Below are 21,002 nucleotides of genomic sequence, written 5' to 3'. Positions count from 1 at the left end.
GTGGCAGGAGGGGCTGAGTGGGGTTGCGGAGGATGGGCCGAGACCTGGCCCTGTGCCCACTGCTGCCTCGTGGCCCACAGTTCCTTTCAAGGTGCACAGATTCGTCCCCTAGTAAATAAATAACTACAGACACATATATGCGCGCGCACACACACTTACATACACATGCCTACTTCCAACACATAAAACATAGTGATTATACTCAAGGTTACTCTTAAACAGTTGGGACACCAGAATAACACAATTAATGCAATAATTAACTGTAGGACCGAATGTAATCACATTATATGTCCAATTGTGAGAAACAATGTGTATGTCCTGTAAGAATTAAGGACTGAACTTACCAAGGGGGACTTCATGGAAGATTAGAGACTTGATCTGGCCTTGGATAGGAAGAGGGGTCCTGTAGAATGAGAGGATATGTATGATCCAAGTAAGCAGGGATGGATATGGCACCCTTGGGAGACTGTGCCTAGAGTGGCCTAAATGCCAAGGAAAACAGGATTTGGAGATAAGTGTGGGGGTAGAGAGAATGAAGTAGTAGTTTTGACCATAGGAACTATAGAACAATGAAAGGTTTTTGAGCAGAATGGTGACATGATGGAAGTTGTATATAAAGATAATTTATCTAGTGAAAGGGGGCTTTGGAGTACGAAAAGGGACTGAGAGCAAGCCAGCCAGTTAAGAAAGGGCAGCTCCAGGTATGAGGGGATTGCTACCCAATCACACACAAGTGGGGATATCAGTAAGATGAAAGGGACGTGGGAAAATATGCAAAACTTGGGGCTTGAATGAGAGACTCACGGGAGGCACAAGGGTGGTTATTTCCCACAGTTGTCAGAAGCTAATATTCAGCAGCCGACCCATAAAGACCTCGTAAGTGTGCTTGGCTTCATCTGTGATTCTTCCTAAATGAAGTGATGGGCTCATCATGCCGATTGCTATCTGTTTAAGTATCCCTTTTTCATTCACCATCAGAATATGACCTCAGGATTGGTCTACTCTTGTCTTCTGCATAAAAGAAGCCCTTATAGCATTTTTTTTTTGGGGGGGGGGTGGATAGAAAGAAAAATGTTCCTTCTTTTTTTGTTGTAAATATACATGTATTTTAGCTTTACTCATTTCCATAAAGTTCTTGACTCTGCATGTTGCAACCACTCTGGCAACTGCAGTGTTTCTCACACAGGTGCGTTTGACTTAGAGTCCATGTATTTTAATTTTCTTCTTCACTGAATGTGTACCTGGGATGTGACCATGAGGAGGAGGCAGTTCACTCGCCAGGGCCTCTTTGTCTGATAAATCCATCATCCCAACTGACTCACAATGGTGTAGAGATGGACTCTAGAGAGATTCTTTAGGGAAAGGAGGGCGGTTTCCCTTTTATGACTGTGGCAGAGGTCTAATGTTCTCTAAGAGAATGGAAACCAGTGGAACATTTGTAAGGCTGGGAGAAACCCATTGGTACAAGCTGCAAAATGCCTGGGTCTTGGTTCAAGCTGACCAAGGTGTTTTGAATCAAGATTCTGCCATTTATTTGTTGAATGATAATAGAGCAAATTTGTAATCTATGATAGTTTTCAGTATCCTCATCTGATAAATGGGGAAGATAATAGCACCTTATTAGGTGGTTTTAACTGCTGTGTGGAGAGCATATGTAGAGAGACTAGCAGAATGCTTTGCCAATAGAAATATATCAACTATTGTTAATTTCCTTTTTCAAGGCAAAAACGAGGCATGTTTCATTGTCCCCAATACCTAGCCCAGTCCTAGCATAGTAAGTGAATATTTTGCTCAATGGATGCAAAAGCCAAAGAGCATTTTAAGGACTGGGGAAAGCAGCAATATCTACAAATATACCTGTTTGCCTTACACTGGAGGCATCTTTTCAGCACTTCAGCTAACATACATCCTTGCTGACATGCAAGTGTGTGTATTGCCCTTTTACTTCCGAAGGTGAGCCCTTTTATTCCCTCTCACAGGTCTGTCAGGAGGCTCAGATGACTCAGCCTCCTACAGATCAGGTGGCCAATTACGTTATTAGAAAGTAGAAGTATCTGGAATGGCTTTGTCAGCCACCGGACAGCAGACCTAGGTTTGATACAGTTAAAATGACTGAAGAATGTGAATGATATGAGATGATGTATGAACATATATGGAAGATACTTCTACTTTCTAATAACATAATTAGAGATGTATGAACATATATGGAAGATACTTCTACTTTCTAATAACAAAAATATTTTATGGCAGACTTTATTTTTACTTCTATGGTTTAGCTCTTACATTGCTCTTCATTTAAAATTGATTTTAGTTCATTTCCACAACCATTCCTTCCGTGCCTAGGATATGCAGGTTCTGTGTTCAGTGTGATAGGGACATTATAATGGAAAGAGTGAACTGGATGATGCCAAACTGGATTCAGATAGATAACCGAGATGAATTGTAACGATGGCCACACATTTTTGTAGTTTCTCCCATCAAGAGGTAGAGCCGTGGCTTGGTGACTTGCTGTGATCATGCATCAGTAGCATCCAGCGGGAAGAAAACATGTGGAATTTCTGAGCCGGGGCCCCCAAAGATACTGCTTCTGTTCCTACTGTGCTTACTAATCCTGTGACTTCGCCCTCTTTTCATGATGTGCTCACTCCTCAGAGGGGAGATGGACCCTCCTACCAAATTTGGGGTTGAATCTCTAGACAAGACGCCACACATTCACCCAGAGGTTATGAAGGGTTCATTACTGGGATAATTCCCTTCCTGGGGAAAGCAGACTACACCCTCACGCTGGTCCAAAAATGGCTTGAGAAAGTAGGGAAAGGAGACGGGCGTGGGGTTGCATGTGCTTGGGGCTGGGGCTGAAGTGAGTGTTCCTGCTGTGGAGCTGCTGCTGAAGTGGTTGGCACTTCTTACCAGCATGAAGGCGGGAGCACCTGAGCTTTCGCATCTACTTGCCCAGACGTGGGGCAAAGAGAGAAGAGCATGTGGTGGGGCCTGAAAGCTGTGAGCAGCCAGAAAAATGGAGTCAGACTCTTCCTTAATCTTCATTGCAAGTGTCTTCGTAGCACTTAGCACCTAAAGGTATATTTTAAAAATGTTTTACCTATTTTTTTATTAATTCCTCTACCCTCTCTACAGCTTATAAACTGTGTAATGGTTGAGACCAAATCTATATTGTTCTCCACTGAATCTCCAGCCTCTAGGTTAGTACTTGACACCCAGTAGGTGCTCAGTAAATATTTGCGTATCAATGAACTTCTACAAGTGAGCATTAGTTTCTCTGTACTCAGTCCTAATGCTTAGCAAGCCCATCAGAGAACAGGTGCACTGAAGGTAAATTGTAATGATCTTACGATTGCGTGGCTTGCTCTGCATCTCCTATAAGGTGAAACCCCCAGAGGAATGGCTGGGGAATGTTAGCCTTTGGTTCTTCTCTGTGCTTTATCTTTCGTATCAAGTCAGATTGCCAGAAAACCATGTACATGGATCAAGTTGCACTGGCTTCCCATGGAAGTATTTTTACAGCATTATGTTCTTGATTTTTTATTGACATTATTGTACTACACAGTTATGTCCACCTGTCTCTGAGTATTTTGTAAAGGTGCTGCTCAGAACAATGTCCTTTAGGTCATTCACTAGGAAAGAAACATGCAGCAGGATCTCCAAGTTTAGAGCTGGGGCTTGGGGCAATTTCCTCCTTTATTACATTAGCCATTCATTATAGAGCAAGTGTTGTGCTAAACACTAGTAGCTTCCCTTAGCTTAGATTTTCTCATATTGTTATCCCTACCATACTCACACCCCCAGCTTGCCATTTTTCCTATATACATATAAAATTATATATATACTTGGGGCCCAGTGCACAAATTCATGCACCTTGAAAGGAACTACGGGCTGCTAGGCTGTGGTGGGCACAGGGGTGGGGTGGGTCTCGGCCCATCCTCCATGCCCCCACCCAGCCCCTCCCACCGCACCCCCTCCATGACCCCCCCACCCTGGTCCCCTGTCTGCTAGCAGACCCATTCCCACCACCACCGCTGCTCCCACACGCTGATAGCACCGGCCTCGCACCCACTGATGGCGCGGAGCGATTGGGGCCTGTGACAGCAGTGGGTGTAAACAGGGCCGGTGCCATCAGGGGTTGCAAGCAGCAACTGCTGCCCAGATCGCCCCGCAGGAGCAGGGGGAGGTGGAGAAGCCCTCAGGGGTGATCGGGGCCAGCAGCCACTACTCGCACCCGCTGATGGTGCTGGCAGTGGGTGCAGACAGCAGCTCTGGCGCCGACTGCAGGTGTGAGTGGGGCCAGCGCTGGCAGTGGGTGCGAGAGCCGGACAGGATCATGGCATGCGGGAGCAAAGAAATTTCAGTAACCACCAGAGACTCGCCCCGATGACAGTGATCAGCGCCCTGCCTTGGTCTGGTGCCCCTGCTCACCTGCTCCACCATCTCGCTGCGGCCAGCTCCCGCCATGTTCCTCACGTGCCCTCTGGTGGTCAGCGCACGGCATAGTGACCAGAGGTTTGGTTGTTCCACCATTCGGTCTATTTGCATATTAGGGTTTTATATATAGAGATAATATTAATGACATATGTCTCTCCACACACACTTTTTCTGGTAAGTCTCCTCAAACCTTCTTTATTAGTATTAGTAATTAATAAATGGACCTTCCTCCTAAGACACACTGGAAAAAGTCCGAGTGAGATGGAACTTTCCATTGTCCTTCCTCTGTTTAAGGGAAATGTGGTGGAAAGCTGAGAGTGATGCTGTGAGCTTACTCCATCAGAGGTAGAGCATTATTCACCCTTAAGTCTCCCTTAGCACAATAAATGTTTGCTGCATTACTCTTTCTTGACTTTTCTTTTTTAATACCATAGGGGCTTAATTAGTGTTATTTATGACAGGAACTTGTAGAATATAAGGGTCTAGAATTTGAAACATGTCCACTTTCCAGAGATATCCCAGAGGATATCTTTAAAGTCGAATAAGAGGTTGATTTTCATCTGTATTCTCTCACTGCTTAACATAGTGCCTACGGCTTAGGCCCTAAAAATTGTTGTGGAATATTTACTGATTGATCTCCAGGAGCACTTTAATATCTTCAAAAATATGGGATTGATTATCTTCTTTTATCTAGACCCTGATACACTGAAAATGAAACAAGAAGTCACTGCCAATATAGTTGCTTTAACCTATAATTTAAAATGCTTTAAAATATAATCAAATTAACCTTTAAGAAATAGGTATACACAAGGTGAGCTATAGAGTTAGTTTCTATTAAGTGAATCTTTTCTCCGGCCACTTTTTGCCATACAATTAGAAATACATTTTAATTTAAAACACGTCATGAGATATTAAACTGTGAAGCATTTAGTGAGCAAGAACTTTTAATCTGACAGTATTGTACACTGGGTGAGAGAGTGGTAAAAGCGTTTCCTAATACTTTGAGAAGTCTCAGCTCTATCCAGTTTTCCCATTTTCTTCATCTCCATTTCTAGATTGATTCAGTGCTCCAGCTTCTGGAACTTAACTAACTCTCCTCCATCTTATTAATGGTAACTTGAAGTATCTTAATAGCCATCTAAATTCACGTAAAATTTTTGCATTTAAAAAATGAATTATTAAGAAACCAAGATGGCGGCATAAGGTAAACATCTATACTGCTGCCTACCACAACAATTTTAGAACTGCAACTGGAAGACAGAGCGGACATCGTCCAGAACCACCAGAAAGCTGGCTGAGTGGAAATTCTACAACTAGAAGGAAAGAGAAAAGGACACTGAGACTCAGGAGCTGTGGAGGTGCGGAGACCTGTGCATGCGGGAAGGGCGGGCGGCTGAATATGCAGCTGGCTTACTCGCGGCGCACGGAGAGGGCGGGCAGCAAACGCACAGCTAGCTTTCTCGTTCAGGAGGAAAACAAAACCTCCCGACTGCACTGAAATCCAGTTCTGGGTGAGACTTTCAGTACCAGACTCATTCGGGGAGAAACTGGACTGTCTGGCAGCGGGTGAAACTCGAGAGCAGCCTTCTCTCAGAGGTGCGTGCAGCCATTGCCTTGGGACACTGAGACACAGGGCCCTCTTAGGGCGGGGCTGATGGGAAACCAAGGCTTGTCTGCTCCACCTTGAGACTTCGCCCCATCCAAGCTCAGCACAGAAGCCCTCCTAGCAGAGACACTGCTGATCCTCACAGCCAGTTGGCTTGGAGGTCAACTCCCCCCAGTGATACCAACAATAATCAAGGCTTAACTACAACAAGACTGCACATACAGCCCACAAAGGGGTGCACCAAGAGTGTTCACCACAGGTAACTGGTGAGCCTGAGCTACTGGGCCCTGCTAGGACACCTAGCACACAAAGAAACTCCATCAACCCAGGGAAGCAGCTAAAATGCGGAGACAAAGAGGCAGGCCACAATTGAAGGAAATGGAGGAAAGTAAAAGACTGGATATAGAGTTCAAAACCACGGTTATAAGGTTTTTCAAGAATTTCCTAGAAAAGGCCGATAAATTTAACAAGACCCTCGAGGTTATGAAAAAGGATCAACTAGAAATTAAGCATACACTTTCTGAAATAAACAATATTATAGAGAGACCTAACAGCAGACTAGAGGATCGCAAGAATCAAGTCAAAGATTTGGAATACCAAGAAGCAAAAAACACTCCTCCAGAAAAGAAAAAAGAATCCATAAAGTTCAAGATAGTGTAAGAAGCCTCTGGGACAACTTCAAGCGTACCAAGATCAGAATTATGGGGGTCCCAGAAGAAGAGAGAGAGCAAGATACTGAAAACCTATCTGAAGAAATAGTGACAGAAAACTTCCCGCACCTGGTGAAAGAAATAGACTTACAAGTCCAGGAAGCACACAGAACTCCAAACAAAAGGAATCCAAAGAGGACCACACCAAGACACATCATAATTAAAATGCCAAGAGCAAAAGACAAAGAGAGAATATTAAAAGCAGCAAGAGAAAAACAGTTACCTACAAAGGAGCACCCATATGATTGTCAGCTGATTTCTCAACAGAAACTATGCAGGCCAGATGGGAGTGGCAAGAAATATTCAAAGTGATGAATAGCAAGAAACTACAACCAAGATTACTCTACCTAGCAAAGCTATCATTCAGAATTGAAGGTCAGATAAAGAGCTTCACAGATAAAAAAAAAGCTAAAGGAGTTCATCACCGCCAAACCAGAATTATATGAAATGCTGAAAGGTATTCTTTAAGAAGAGGAAGAAGAAGAAAAAGATAAAGATAAAATTTATGAACAACAAATACATAACTATCAATAAGTGAATCTAAAAACCAAGGGAATAAAAATCTGATTAACAGTATTAACTGGTGAATATAATAGAATCAGGGGCATAGAAAGGGAGTGGACTGACAATTCTCAGGGGAAAAGGGGAGTGAGGGGTGCGGGAAGAGACTGAACAAAAAGCGTACACCTATGGATGAGGACAGTGGGGGTGGGGGGTAAGGGCAGAGGGTGGGGTAGGAACCTGGTGGAGGGGAGCTATAGGGGGGAGAAAAGAGGAACAATTGTAATAATCTGAACAATAAAGATTTATCAAATTTAAAAAATGAATTATTATTAACCTACACCAGCACTTCAAACTCAAAATCTATTGAACAGCTCCTTTAATGCAAATAATATTTGAACTCAGCATTTGCTATCCTCTGAGGATTTATTTATGTGTGATAGTCCTGGATATAATAGCATATCTTTAGTAACAAGCACACACTGCATATAGTACAATAAGGACTACCTGAGCAAATGCAGGAAATATGTTATTGCAAGTTAAATGGGATAGTAAAGGGTCTTATCAGCTATTGTTCGAAAAATATGAAGTAAAAAGCTGTGTCCCTTTTGGGGGTGATGAAAAGTGGACTTTGGTGATTGCACGACTCTATAAATGTACTAAAAACCATTTAAGACTGCTTTGGGAAGGGGTCGAAAAAAGAAAGCAGGAATCTGAGGCAGCAGTCTCCAGAGAAGCTCACACTACTGATGAGACACAGCCCTGAGCAGTTATAAGAGGATGTGCAGGTGCCCCCAGGGCATCCTTAGATGCCTTTCCCCCCTGCACCCTCCCCGCCCCCCACCGACCTAGCCTTATGGGATTACCTTTGGGCAGAACAAGCCCATCTAGGAGAGAAACTGGCGGAGGGTGGGAGGGAACCATGTTCTTCTTAAAGTCCCATTCTCACCACTTTCAGAATTCCTCTTCTGGGACCCAAACTCTGTGTGTGAGTGTATGAGTGTACACTAAAAGTACACCCCATGATTCTCCTCCTCCGCTGCCTTTTCTGTCACTTTCTACGTGCTGTATGGACCAGAGTAGTCCTTGAGCCACTGTAGCTCGGTGGGCACTTCCATCACTGGAGAAGTGGGTTTGGAAGGGTCCTGGGAGAAAGAGAGAGGCTGCAGCAGGTGGTGTCAGACGTAGAAGGAGCAGGTGTTGCACTGTCAGTTCTCTGCGTGGTACACACTGTGTTCCTAAGCCTTCCCATCAAGAGTGTCCTTCTTCTACTGCCTCCAAACGTGAAGGATTATTTACTCCATGAGGGAACTCTGGTGGGCTGAGCAAGAGAAGCTCCTCCAGCAGCTTCTCAGCAGGATGGGGATGTGATGAGGCAGAAGCAAGGCAGTGGTTGGATGAGGAAAACAGTCACACGTAAGCACCGGAATTTCCTGAGTTCGCCACTAGACTCCAAGAAGCTATCGCTGCCCTGGGGGCAGTGTATTTCCTAAGCTTACCTGGAGTACCCCAAGGGATGAGTATTGGATAGCAATGAATCCTTTTCTGAAATCTAAAACCCGCAGCGACATCTTTCTACTGCTCAGGAGTTCTGCTATCATCACTTGTGACTTCATTCAGCCAGTTGTCCATTGCACTGATGATTCCGCAGATGCTGGTATGGAATCTGAGCTTTGAAAATGGTGTGAATTAATTACTGGGGCTGAGTGCCGATATTTTCTCAAGAAAAACAAGCTTATTGGTATTTCTCAGAGGAACTGCACACAATGCTATGATCATATTTCTAAACAAAGGGATGAGATTTTCAGATGTATACAAGACTTCCTGAAGAAACACAGATAGTATAAATTCTTAGATGAAGACTTTGTATTGGATATATATCAAGACAGTAGGGGGAAGGTGTGGCTAATCAATTTTAATCCATTGGGTGAAGTAACAGATTCACTGCTGTTTACTTGGGAAGAACTAATATCTGGAAGAAAATTAAAAGGTGATTTTAGGGAAGGAAGGGCTCTGGAGCAGGATTCTACAGCTTTCCATTGCACAAACAGTGAAGTTACAGTTCAACCCAGGCTCTGAGTTATCGGCTGCCCCAGGACTTTGTGAGCCTCTCTACACAGGAAGATGCTCACAAACTCATCGATTTTCTTAAACTGAAGAGAAATCAGCAAGAGGATGACTGACTAGGGTGCTAGAGTTCAAGACTGAGTTAAGGAGGAAAGCACAGCTACTTCAGGAGTCTGTTTATGGTTCACAACTTCCTATTAACCCAGTTGGATAAGGGTGGGGTGAGCAATGTGGAAATCAATAGTTTTTTATATTCATGTATATTAACCGGGGCAGGGGGGGAACAGAAGGACTTTGTTACTTGTAAAAATGACATAATAAATAGATCTTAAACATTAAAAAACATCAACATTTAATTGCACATTTTAAACAAGTGAACTTTATGGCATCTAAATTATATCTCAGTAAAGCTGATTTAAAAAAAAAAAAACAAAACTTTGTCCTGGCCCTAGCTGATTTAGCTAGAGCATCGACCTATGGACTGAAAGGTCCATGGCTCGATTCTGGTAAAGGGCACGTGCCTGGGTTGCCGGCTTGATCCCCAGTAAGGGGGTGTGCAGGAGGCAGCCAATTAATTATTCTCTCTCATCATTGAACTTTCTATCTCTCCTTCCTCTCCCTTCCTCTCTGAAATCAATAAAATTCTATTTAAAAACAAAAAATAAATAAAAACCATGTCCTGGTGAAGGAATGAAAGAATGGTTTAATTTACATGTACTATAAAAAGCTTCAGTAATCCTAATAAACTTTCAGTTGAAACAAATATTAATTGCAACATTAATAGTGTAAACATCAACTGCCCAAGGAATTTTTTTAAAGGTTTGTCTTGTCTGTAGCTATGGCTCCATCTTATGACATAGAAATGTAGCATCTTTGATGATCCTGCCAATTGTGAGGTATTTATTGAGTTCAATTTTGATAGGGACTGCTCCTGGAGAAGCAAAGGTACCTATATATATAAAAGTGTAATATGCAAATCAACCTGACGGCAGAACAAGGTCAGCTATGATGCGCACTGACCACCAAGGAGCAGACACTCAATGCAGGAACTGCTCCCAGCCCGCAGGCTCTGATCGCCCGTTGGGGAACGGGGAACTGGGGGTGGGTGGAGGCAGATGCAGGTGGCCCCAGGGCCCCAATCGCCCTGCCAATAGCCCCACACACACAGGGCGACCAGTGACCAGAGGTGGTGGGGGTGGGGCCAGCTGCTGGCAGCTGGGGAAGATTGGCCCTGATCACAGGCCAGGCCTAGGGACCCTACCTGTGCACGAATTTCGTGCACCAGGCCTCTAGTAAAATATAAAACACAATTGCATCAGTCACTTATTATCGTGTAACAGAACTTTGTGGCTTAAAGCAACAGCCATTTTATTTATCTCACAATGTTGTGGATTGCTCGGTTGCTGTTATCTTCCCTGGCTGGGCTGATGTCTGCTGGGCTTTTTCAGGAGATTATGGTCAGCCGGTGAGAAGATTGGTTGATCTAGGACAGAGTCACTTGTATGTGGCAGTGGGCAGGCTGGCATCTGAGGTGCTTTGTTCTCCACCACTGGCCTCTTATTTTCTAACTCGGTCACATGGTGATCTCAGAGTTTAAAGGGTAGCATGAGCAGAAACCACGGAGCTTGTTGAGGCTCAGAATTGGAACGCACACAGCGTCACTTCCACTGCATTTTATTAGTCAAAGCAAGTCACCAAATGTCTTGGTGTAGGTTGCTATAACAGAGTTCCACAGACTGATTATAAAGTCCAAGATCAGGGTGCCAGCATGGTTGGGGTCTAGTGAGAGCCTTCTTCTCACTAGGGTTGAAAATTGCCAACTTCTCATTATATCCTCACACAAACACAAAAATAGACCCAACTAGCTCTCTGGTCTTTTTTTATAAGGGCACTCATCCCATTTACAAGGGTTCCTTCCATCCACATAACCTAATGACCTCTAAAGGTCCCATCCTTTAATATGACATTGGAGATTATATTTCAACTTAAGAATTGAAGGGACATACAAACATTCAGTCTAGAACACCAAGCCAGACCTGATTCAAAAGCCAGGGAAATAGAAATAGAATTCACTTCTTGATACAGAGAGCTATGAAATTGTGTGGCCATTTTTGCAATTCACCATGATATATACTATCTATATGAATTTGGTTTGGTGTTGTATACCACTTTCATTTTAATTAGAGTAAGTCTCATAATGAAGATGATTTGACTCTAGGTGTTGTTAAATACACAGTCATAATGTTACATATGTATTAAATTTTGGATTAATTGCCTCATTGGAAGTGGCAGGGATAACAGCAACTATTACCAAAATTGTTTAAGTTTTGCTTTTGAGTTTTGCCACAGATTTATCTAACATAAGTATTTATTTATGCTCCTAATTTTTATACCATTAAGTAGGAGTCTAATGCCAGAGGATCATGGGGGACCCATGATGGGATTAAAAACTATGCTGTGGTTAGTATACATTGAATTATTGAGAATCAACAACATCATGATTTCTGTTCTAATTCTGGTCATTTGCTAGCTAGAACTTTTCTCACAGCAATGGTAAAAGTTGGAGAGTACACTAAAATGTTCACATGAATACAAGAAGAAACACAACAAGAGTAGGAAACGACACCCTAAATCCTATTGACTAATGTTAGAAAAGAGATTCATAAAATACACACTTGGTTAAGCTACCCATTAAAAGGAAAATCATCAACAGGAAGTGGGAAATTGCCAAATATGATCTCACATCTTTGTTAAGACTATGAGGTCATCATTCCCTTGCCAACTGTCCCTAAGAGAGAGGTCTCCCCCTTTTCGGTGGAGAGCAGAATGCGCAGGTCTAGCTAGAAAAACCACTCAAGTCTGGACATTTGACATTAGCCATGTCAGAACCAAAGACCTTTGTCCACAGCCATTAAAAATTTTTACAACCCAACTTTGAAAAACCTCTTCAGGTTCAACCTTGGGTCTCAAACAGAAAAATTCACGCCCCAACTACTTCATCAAAGTGTACTGTTCAGTTTAATTTCCTATCCCTAGGCATCCATTTTCTATAAACACAGCTCCCAATGTGATGGTATCAAAATAAATGCCTGCTTCCAAGTTATCTGATAGAAGAAGAAGAAAGGAACTTGCTACTTGAGAGGTTTTTTTTTGTGTGTTTTTTTACTGATTATACAGTTATAGAAGTCTAACATCTTAAAGGGTATCTTAAATGACTCTTTTCTTCTATAATCTGTTGCCCTCAGATACAGTTGAGATTTTTTTTTTTAAATAAAAGGACTAAGCCAGTTTCTTAGTAGCATGTAAAGTGAGGATTATAAAGAGCTTTTTTTCCATTGATACATTTATATAGAGACTCCTTTCCATCATTTCTGTCCACTGAGTCAAGAGTGGAACAGTGGCAAAAGCCTCGCCAGGGTGCTACACTGGGGAGACTTTCCATCTCTCCAATATTGCTTTTCAAATAGACAGTTAACTTTTTTTTTAATTTCTAAAAATTTCTAATTTTCAAAATTTTTTGATTATTTGGTCTCCAAAATAATTCTCTCTAGATCTCTAAGGCACTTTACCAAATTTACTAAAATACCAATGCTGAAGTCTGCATGACTTCACATTGAATGGAATTGTCAAAGCCTGTGCTGTGACAATTTCTAGGAAATTCTGGTTCAGGGTTTTTCTTTTTCTTTTCTATATCCAGCATTTTAAATATATTTAATTTTTCAAGAACTAAGAGTCACATTTGGCTTAATTTTCTTATCAATATGTTTATTATTCAGAAATGTATATTTTATAATCAACAACCACAATTGAGGATGACACTAATTTCCCATATCTTCATCATACATACGAGTTTGCTGAGGAAAGATGCAGAGCAACCATATCAATAGCAAATGGTGAATTTCTTGTTAGTTAGAAATGCAAATCTTAAGCTGATATACCCTTTGAGTCATTGATAAAAGAATGATAAAATGCCTAAAATTTGAAATATTTTTAATGACAGAGGATGGAAGACACTCAGATGCCTAAAACATCTTCACACTTGATATAATAAAATTTAACGAGTGAATTGCCAGAAGCCAAATTAAGGCTAAGTCACTCTGATTGAAAATATAAAAAATTTTATACTCTAAAATAATAGAAAATGACATTCAAAAACAACTAAAGAAATCTAGAATGTCTAAAACCATTCCATCTCAAATGATTAGTTCATTTGTTATTCCCTAGCAACTGGGGTATCTATAAATGGAATATGTCAAGTTGGTAGCAATGGGCAGGCTACCGAAAAGTGAAAACTGTCTAATGCGATAGAAAAGAAATAGGATGGGATTACTCAAAAGATCAAATTTATCATCAAGTTTAATCTATTCAGAAGTCTAAGTCACTCAGGTTGTTAACTCTCAACAAAATGAACATTCACTAAAATGCTGCTCTTAAGACAAAATGGAAAAGTGTCACTTCCCTAAAATCCTTAGAAACTATTAAAACTACCTAATTAAAACCATGTAAATGAATTTTCATTAAACTTGTAAACAGTTACAAGGAAAAAACATGTTTTGGTGAATTTAACACATTGATTTTTAGCACATTAGCTTTGCATTGTTTATTTCAGCATATTGATCTTTGGCAGTTCTGCTTTCTTCTGATATCTGGTCCCCTCAGAGAAATAACAAACTGGATAATCAAAGATCTTACTTTATAATAGAGTAACATGCAAATTGACCGCACCTCCGCTATGCCCATGATTGGACCTGCGAGAGGCAGGGGGCGGGACTCCGGGTGCCTATATGGCCGTTGAGAAAACCAAGATGGCGGCCGCCAAATCCTCTTAGTTCCCCGGGTCCTGGGGAGCAATGGCAACCCTAGAGGGGCGTGGTAGGGAAAAGCCAGAAGCCTCCCTGGGTCCCCGGCTGGATTGAGATGGGGGGGCGTGGCCGGGCACGGCCAGCAGCCTCCCGGGGGTCCCGGAACCCATCGCGACCCCGGGGGCGTGGCCGGGCACGGCCAGCAGCCTCCCGGGGGTCCCGGGACCCATCGCGACCCGGGGGGGCGTGGCCGGGCACGGCCAGCAGCCGCCCCGGGGTCCAGGGCTGCATCGAGACCGGGGGGGGCGTGGCCGGGCACGGCCAGCAGCCTCCCGCGGGTCCCGGGACCCATCGCGACCCGGGGGGGCGTGGCCGGGCACGGCCAGCAGCCTCCCCGGGGTCCAGGGCTGCATCGAGACCTGGGGGGGCGTGGCCGGGCACGGCCAGCAGCCTCCCGGGGGTCCCGGGACCCATCGCGACCCGGGGGGGGCGTGGCCGGGCACGGCCAGCAGCCTCCCCGGGGTCCAGGGCTGCATCGAGACCTGGGGGGGCGTGGCCGGGCACGGCCAGCAGCCTCCCCGTGGTCCCGGACCCATCGCGACCCGGGGGGGCGTGGCCGGGCACGGCCAGCAGCCTCCCGGGGGTCCCGGGACCCATCGTGACCCGTGGGGGCGTGGCCGGGCACGGCCAGCAGCCTCCCCGGGGTCCATGGCTGCATCGCGACCCGGGGGGGCGTGGCCGGGCACGGCCAGCAGCCTCCCCGGGGTCCAGGGCTGCATCGAGACCCGGGGGGGCGTGGCCGGGCACGGCCAGCAGCCTCCCGCGGGTCCCGGGACCCATTGCGACGGGGGGGCGGGGCCGGGCACGGCCAGCAGCCTCCCCGGGGTCCATGGCTGCATCGCGACCCGGGGGGGCGTGGCCGGGCACGGCCAGCAGCCTCCCCGGGGTCCATGGCTGCATCGCGACCCGGGGGGGCGTGGCCGGGCACGGCCAGCAGCCTCCCCGGGGTCCAGGGCTGCATCGCGACCCGGGGGGGCTTGGCTGGGCACGGCCAGCAGCCTCCCGGGGCGGGGTCCCGGGCGATCGCCACCCTCGCCTAAATGGCTGGTGCTGAGAGGGATCAATGGGGCCAATGGAAGGAGCAGGTGGTAGTTGACCACGGAGGCCATCTGCAGCAGCTGGATGCAGAGTTCGGGTCCACGTTCTCCAGGTTGGCCTCCATGGGGCCCGTGTCGCACCCATTGTAGCCGAGTGGGCATGCTGGCATAGTAGCCCCAGCATGAGGCCAGCTTCCCAAGCCAGGCTGCGGAGGGAGGGAGGGCCTCTGGGCTGGGAGCACTCCCCGACCCCAGTGGACAGGGCACAGAGCAAGCAGCAGAGAGCTACTAGGGGTGGTGGGTGTGGTGGCCTGGCTTCCAAGAGGCTGGCTTCAGCTGCTGTGGCCTGCGCTGAGGTGGCTGGTGGTGGGGGCAACTGCGTGGGCGCATCCGTGGCTGGGGCACTGGGAGACGTGGGACTACAGCCCAGAAAGCGAGGCTCAGGAAGACCTGGTCACCGACCCCGGGCATTGAAGCCGCCTCCTACAAGATGGATCCTAGCCTAGGTGTGTGGGAAGCAGGTTCAGGAACCTCTCCCTTTGTGGCGCCAGAGCCCAGGCCTGCCAGCGCCCCAGAGGAGACCCCCACCAGGATCGGGGGCTTGACCGGTCTCTAAACCAGGGTGGCCATTAGCCCAGGCCTGCCAGCACCCCAGAGGAGACCCCCAACAGGATCGGGGGCGTGACCGGCCTCCAAACCGCCAGTGACCCTAACCCAGGCCTGCCAGCGCCCCAGAGGAGATCCCCACCAGGATCGGGGGCATGACCAGCCTCTAAACCGCCCTCAGCCCTAGACCAGGCCTGCCAGCACCCCAGAGGAGACCCCTGCCAGGATTGGGGTCATGGCCAGCCTTCAAACTGTGGCGGCCCCTAGCCCAAGGAGGCCTCCTGGCCGAGGACGCCTGAGTCTGTTCTTGACCTAGGGCCGGGCTCTCCCCGCAAGGGACTCAGAAGCCACCAGAGTCTAACTGCCAGTCTCTGGGAGTGCATCCACTGTCCACCAAAAAGTAGGGCCATCAAACCATTCAGTCGCAGTGCAGGCACAGGTCCGTGGCTGACGGGGTGGAGGCCAGACCAAAACAAAACAGCAGAAACACCCTGCCCACCTGGGCAGGTACTGCTGTAGTCCACATGGCCTGGGCAGTGTAGAAAGCGCTACCTTCTCCCAGGTCCTGTGCTGGCACTGCCGCCTCGCTCACCCTCAAGCCCCCCTGAGTCCTGACAGCAAAGTGTGTGGGGCATTCTGCAGGAGTTGTACCGTTCTGAGTGCTTTTGCCCAAAGACACACTTTGGGATGAATTCAGAGCCACATCTCATTTCCCATGAGATTGGAAGAACCATGTGAAAGGATTTTGACAAAAGCTTTCCACATCTCTGTTTATTCTTTTGAATCCATAAAATGACCTTAAAAAAAGCATCCGGGCCACCTAAGAAAGAATGCACTTTCTGGCCAGAGCACGCAGGATTCTTTTGCCCAACAGGTTAAAGGGAGCAGAGCTGGCCCAGTGGGAATGGCCCTGGTGCCCTATGAGGAGACCGGGGGAATGGGGTTGCCGAAATTCCATAAGCCTCTTGCCACCTTCTCCTTTGCAAACCACACCATCCAGATCCACCAGGAGTGGAGGCAACTGGGAATCACAGCCGTGATTTGGGACATGGTGAGCAAATCTTGAGGGGCCTCTGAAAACATCTGCAACTGATTATAAGACTGGTCTTTATTTAAAAAGAAATAAAAGAACAGCTTTGTTGAGATATAACCCATATACTGTACATGTCACCTAAAGTGTACAATGAACTGGTTTTTTAAAGTAAATTCAGAGTGGTACAACCATCACCATGCTCAATTTTTAAATATCTTCATGACCCATCCCCTCCAAAAAAAACTTCTACCCATTGGAATCACTTTCCTGATCATCTTCCCCAAAATAGATTGCACTTTAAAGGTGGGTAAAGGAAAGTTGAGGGAAGTTAAAACACTGCACAAAGGATATTGTAAGATGACAAAGCCCAAAGTGAAGATGATGTGTTTTCTTTAAAAAAATATATATTTTTAAAATTTCAGAAAGGGAGAGGGAGAGAGAGATAGAAACATCAATGATAAGAATCACTGATCAACCGAAACCGGTTTGGCTCAGTGGATAGAGCGTCGGTCTGCAGACTGGAAGGTCCCAGGTTCGATTCCGGTTAAGGGCATGTACATTGGTTGCTGGCACATATCCCGGTGGGGGGTGTGCAGGAAGCAGCTGGTCGATGTTTCTCTCTCATCGATGTTTCTAGCTCTCTATCCCTCTCCCTTCCTCTCTGTGAAAAATCAATAAAATATATTTTAAAAAAAAAAAGAATCACTGATCAGCTGCCGCCCCAGGCCCCCTACTGGGGATTGAGCCCGAAACCGAGGCATGTGTGCCCCTGATCAGAATCAAACCTGGACTCTTCAGTCCACAGGCCGATGCTCTCTCCATTAAGCCAAACTGACCAGGGCCATGTGTTTTCTTCAAGTTCTGCGTGGTTGTAATGGTCCCCAAATCTATACTAATAAAAGGGTAATATGCTAATTAGAGTGGTTGTCTTCCGGACATCTTTCCAGACAAAGCCGCAGTGGCTACAAAGGCCAAGGCTCAGGCAGCCATAACCAGCTGCAGTGGCAGCAGCATTGGGGTTATGGGGGTGGTGCCTCCAGAGGGAGGCCAGACGGGGGGCCAAGGCACAGGCAGTTTGGGGTGATCAGGCTGATAGGGGAGTGCAAGGTAGGGGCAATCAGGCTGGCAGGAGATCAAGGTAGGGGCGAGCAGGCAGGCAGGCAGTGGGGTTAGGGACAATCAGGCAGGCAGGCAGGTGAGTGGTTAGGAGCCAGTGGTTCCGGATTGTGAGAGGGATGTCCAACTGCTGGAAGTTGGACATCCCCTGAGGGGTCCCAGATTGAAGAGGGTGCAGATTGGGCTGAGGGGCACATCCCCTCACCCCCCCAGTGCACGAATTTCGTGCACCGGGCCTCTAGTTCATTTATAAAATAAATAAATATCAAGTACCAAAACTCACCGGCTAGGAAATTGGGTATCCAGTGGTTCCTGAGACAAACATTGCCCCAAAACTTATGGGAGTTACAGTATACCAAGAGACACAAACATTAAATAAAAGTTACACAAATAGTTATTTAGATAGAGTCAAAGTAGTGCTTTTTAAAAAAGCCATGATGTAACAGCTAAAAAAAAAAAGAAAAGAAAAGGTAGGCATGGTGTGAAATGAGAGGAGGGTCTGATAGCTGTAACTTCCTATTTTTAATTGGTTTGTAATTAAACATTTTATAAAACGGGAAGTGCAGTTCCTGCCTGCCAAAACAGATTAGAGGAATAGCGGTTCCATCCCCACAGCAGGTGTTGCAGATGATGTGGTTGCTCTGCAGGGGCAGAGGTATGCAGACCAAGGGCAAGAAGGTGCTGGTGGAGGAGCAGGGGCTGGCTTTCTTTAAAGTCTCCAGTGTTCATCTTTGTAGGGGCCCCTCCTGTTGTTTTCACATGCACTGCAGATTATCTTTGTCCTTAAAGCCACATTCCCATGCCTTTTTGTCTTTTGTCTCACCTGTAGGCTCCTAGCTTCTCGCTGCCTACTGCTGCTGTTCTGTGAGAGCTCTCCAGGGCCCCCATTAAGGCTGGTCTCCCAGTTCCTTTCCTTTTCTTTGGATTTTTATTCTTGCTGTTCCCTGTCACCTGCTGTACATCTCAAGGTGCTAGTAGGCCTTTAGAGAACATGCTGGCTAGCCATGGCACCCCTGGATGATTGAACACCTCAAATTCATTAGCTGTAGCTTGTGGGTCCCTGCCACTATCAGGAAGTGTCTGCACTGTTCCCAAGCTTTAACTCCACATAGTCTTTTTTTAGAAATCTAAGGATTATCAAAGTTTAGACTTCAGATCACCAATGTTTTATTTTAACCAATACCAGAAGACAAGTTATCCATATTATTAACAAAAGTTATAAATATGTAGAATTTGTTTTAAAAAAAAGATAAATGAAAGACCAGAGATGAAATTGTGTGATTAAGACATATGAAATTTGTAAACAGCTATGTTAAAAAAAAAAACAAAAACACAAAAAACGTGTAGCAAAAATGATTAAGAGAGGAAATATTTTTTTTATTTTTCTTCTTTTTTTTAATATATTTTATTGATTTTTTATAGAGAGGAAGGGATAGGGATAGAGAGTTAGAAACATCGATGAGAGAGAAACATTGATCAGCTGCTTCCTGCACAACCCCCACCGGGGATCGAGCCTGCAACCAAGGTACATGCCCTTGACCAGAATCGAACCCCAGACCCCTCAGTCCGCGGGCCGACGCTCTATCCACTGAGCCAAACAGGCAAGGGCTATATTTTTTTCAATTATAGTTGACATTCAATATTATTTTATACTAGAGGCCCAATGCACAAAGATTTGTGCAAGAGTGGGCCTTCCTTCCCCTGGCTGCCGGCACTGCCTTCACTCCAGCCAGAGCCGCCTTTCTGCCTTTGCTCCAGCCCAGAGCCACCTTTCTGCCTTCCCACACTGCCCAGAGGCCCAGAGAGGATGCAAATTGACCTTCCATCTTTGTTGGGTTAATTTGCATACTCACTCCTGATTGGCTGGTGGGCGTCACGAAGGTATGGTCAATTTGCATCTTTCTCTTTTATTAGTGTAAACAAGAGGCCCGCTGCACAAAATTCATACATGGGTGGGGTCCCTAGGCCTGGCTGGTGATCAGGGCCTATTGGGGCTGTCTCACCCAGTCCTGATTGGGGCCAGCTGCCAGACAGAGCCTGCCAAACAGGGCCTGCCGGATGGGGGGAGGTACCGTAGGAGGTTGTCTGGCTGTGGGTGCTTGGCTGTGGGAGTGCACTGACCACCAGAGGGCAGCTCTTGCATTGAACGTCTGCCCCCTGGTGGTCAGGGCACATCATAGTGACTGGTCGACCGTTCCTTTTGGTCGTTCTGGTCGTTCAGTCGTAACAGTCGCTTAACCGTTTATATATCTACTAGTGGCCCGATGCACAAATGAAGATTTGTGCAAGAATGGGCCTTCGTTCTCCTGGCTGCCGGCACTGCCTTCACTCTGGCCGGAGCAGCCTTTCTGCCTTCCCAGAGGCTGGGAGCAGCTGGGGTGGTGCGGAACACCTACATCGTCGCTGTGGCAAGCATCCCGCCCTGTGCTCAGTGCCTGCATATGCAAATTAATCCGACATCTTTGTTGGGTCAATTTGCATACTCATTCCTGATTAACTGGTGGGCATCCTGAAGGTACGGTCAATTAGCATGTTACCCTTTTACTAGGTAGATACTAATAAAAGGGTAACATGCTAATTAGACCAGGAGACCGGACATCTTCCTACTGTCTGACTTCCTTCCAGACAAAGCCACAGTGGTGGGTGCTGAGGCAGAGGCAATTAGGGGTGATCAGGCCAGGAGGGTAGGGCAGTTGGGGGCCATGAGGCCTGCAGGGGAGGGCAGTTGGGGGCCACAAGCCTGGCAGGGGAGGGTAGTTGGGGGCCATGAGGCCAGCCGGGAGGTCAGTTGGGTGCCATCAGGCCGGCAGGGGAGCAGTTAGGTGGCGATCAAGCCGGTAGGCAGGCAAGTGGTTAGGAGCCAGCGGTCCTGGATTATGAGAGGGATGTCTGACTGCCGGTTTAGGCCCCATCCCTGGGGTCCCGGTTTGGAAAGGGTGCAGGCCGGGCTGAGGGACACCCCCCACCCCATGAATGAATTTTGTGCACTGGGCCTCTAGTGTGTGTGTGTGTGTATATATATATATA

The 21,002-nt window shown here is 46.3% G+C and overlaps 1 protein-coding gene and 1 pseudogene across 3 annotated transcripts in view; both read left to right on the top strand.

The window, feature by feature from the left end:
- Positions 1 to 21,002, top strand: part of FAT3 (FAT atypical cadherin 3) — a 528,869-nt gene that overhangs the window by 347,489 nt on the left and 160,378 nt on the right. The gene's annotated exons all lie outside the window — the stretch shown is intronic.
- LOC103292972 (cell division cycle protein 123 homolog) lies at positions 4,241 to 9,437 on the top strand (annotated as a pseudogene).

Source organism: Eptesicus fuscus, chromosome 13 (assembly GCF_027574615.1).
Source record: "Eptesicus fuscus isolate TK198812 chromosome 13, DD_ASM_mEF_20220401, whole genome shotgun sequence".
Classification (NCBI taxonomy): Eukaryota; Metazoa; Chordata; class Mammalia; order Chiroptera; family Vespertilionidae; genus Eptesicus; species Eptesicus fuscus.
This window is presented reverse-complemented; position numbering and strand designations above follow the sequence as displayed.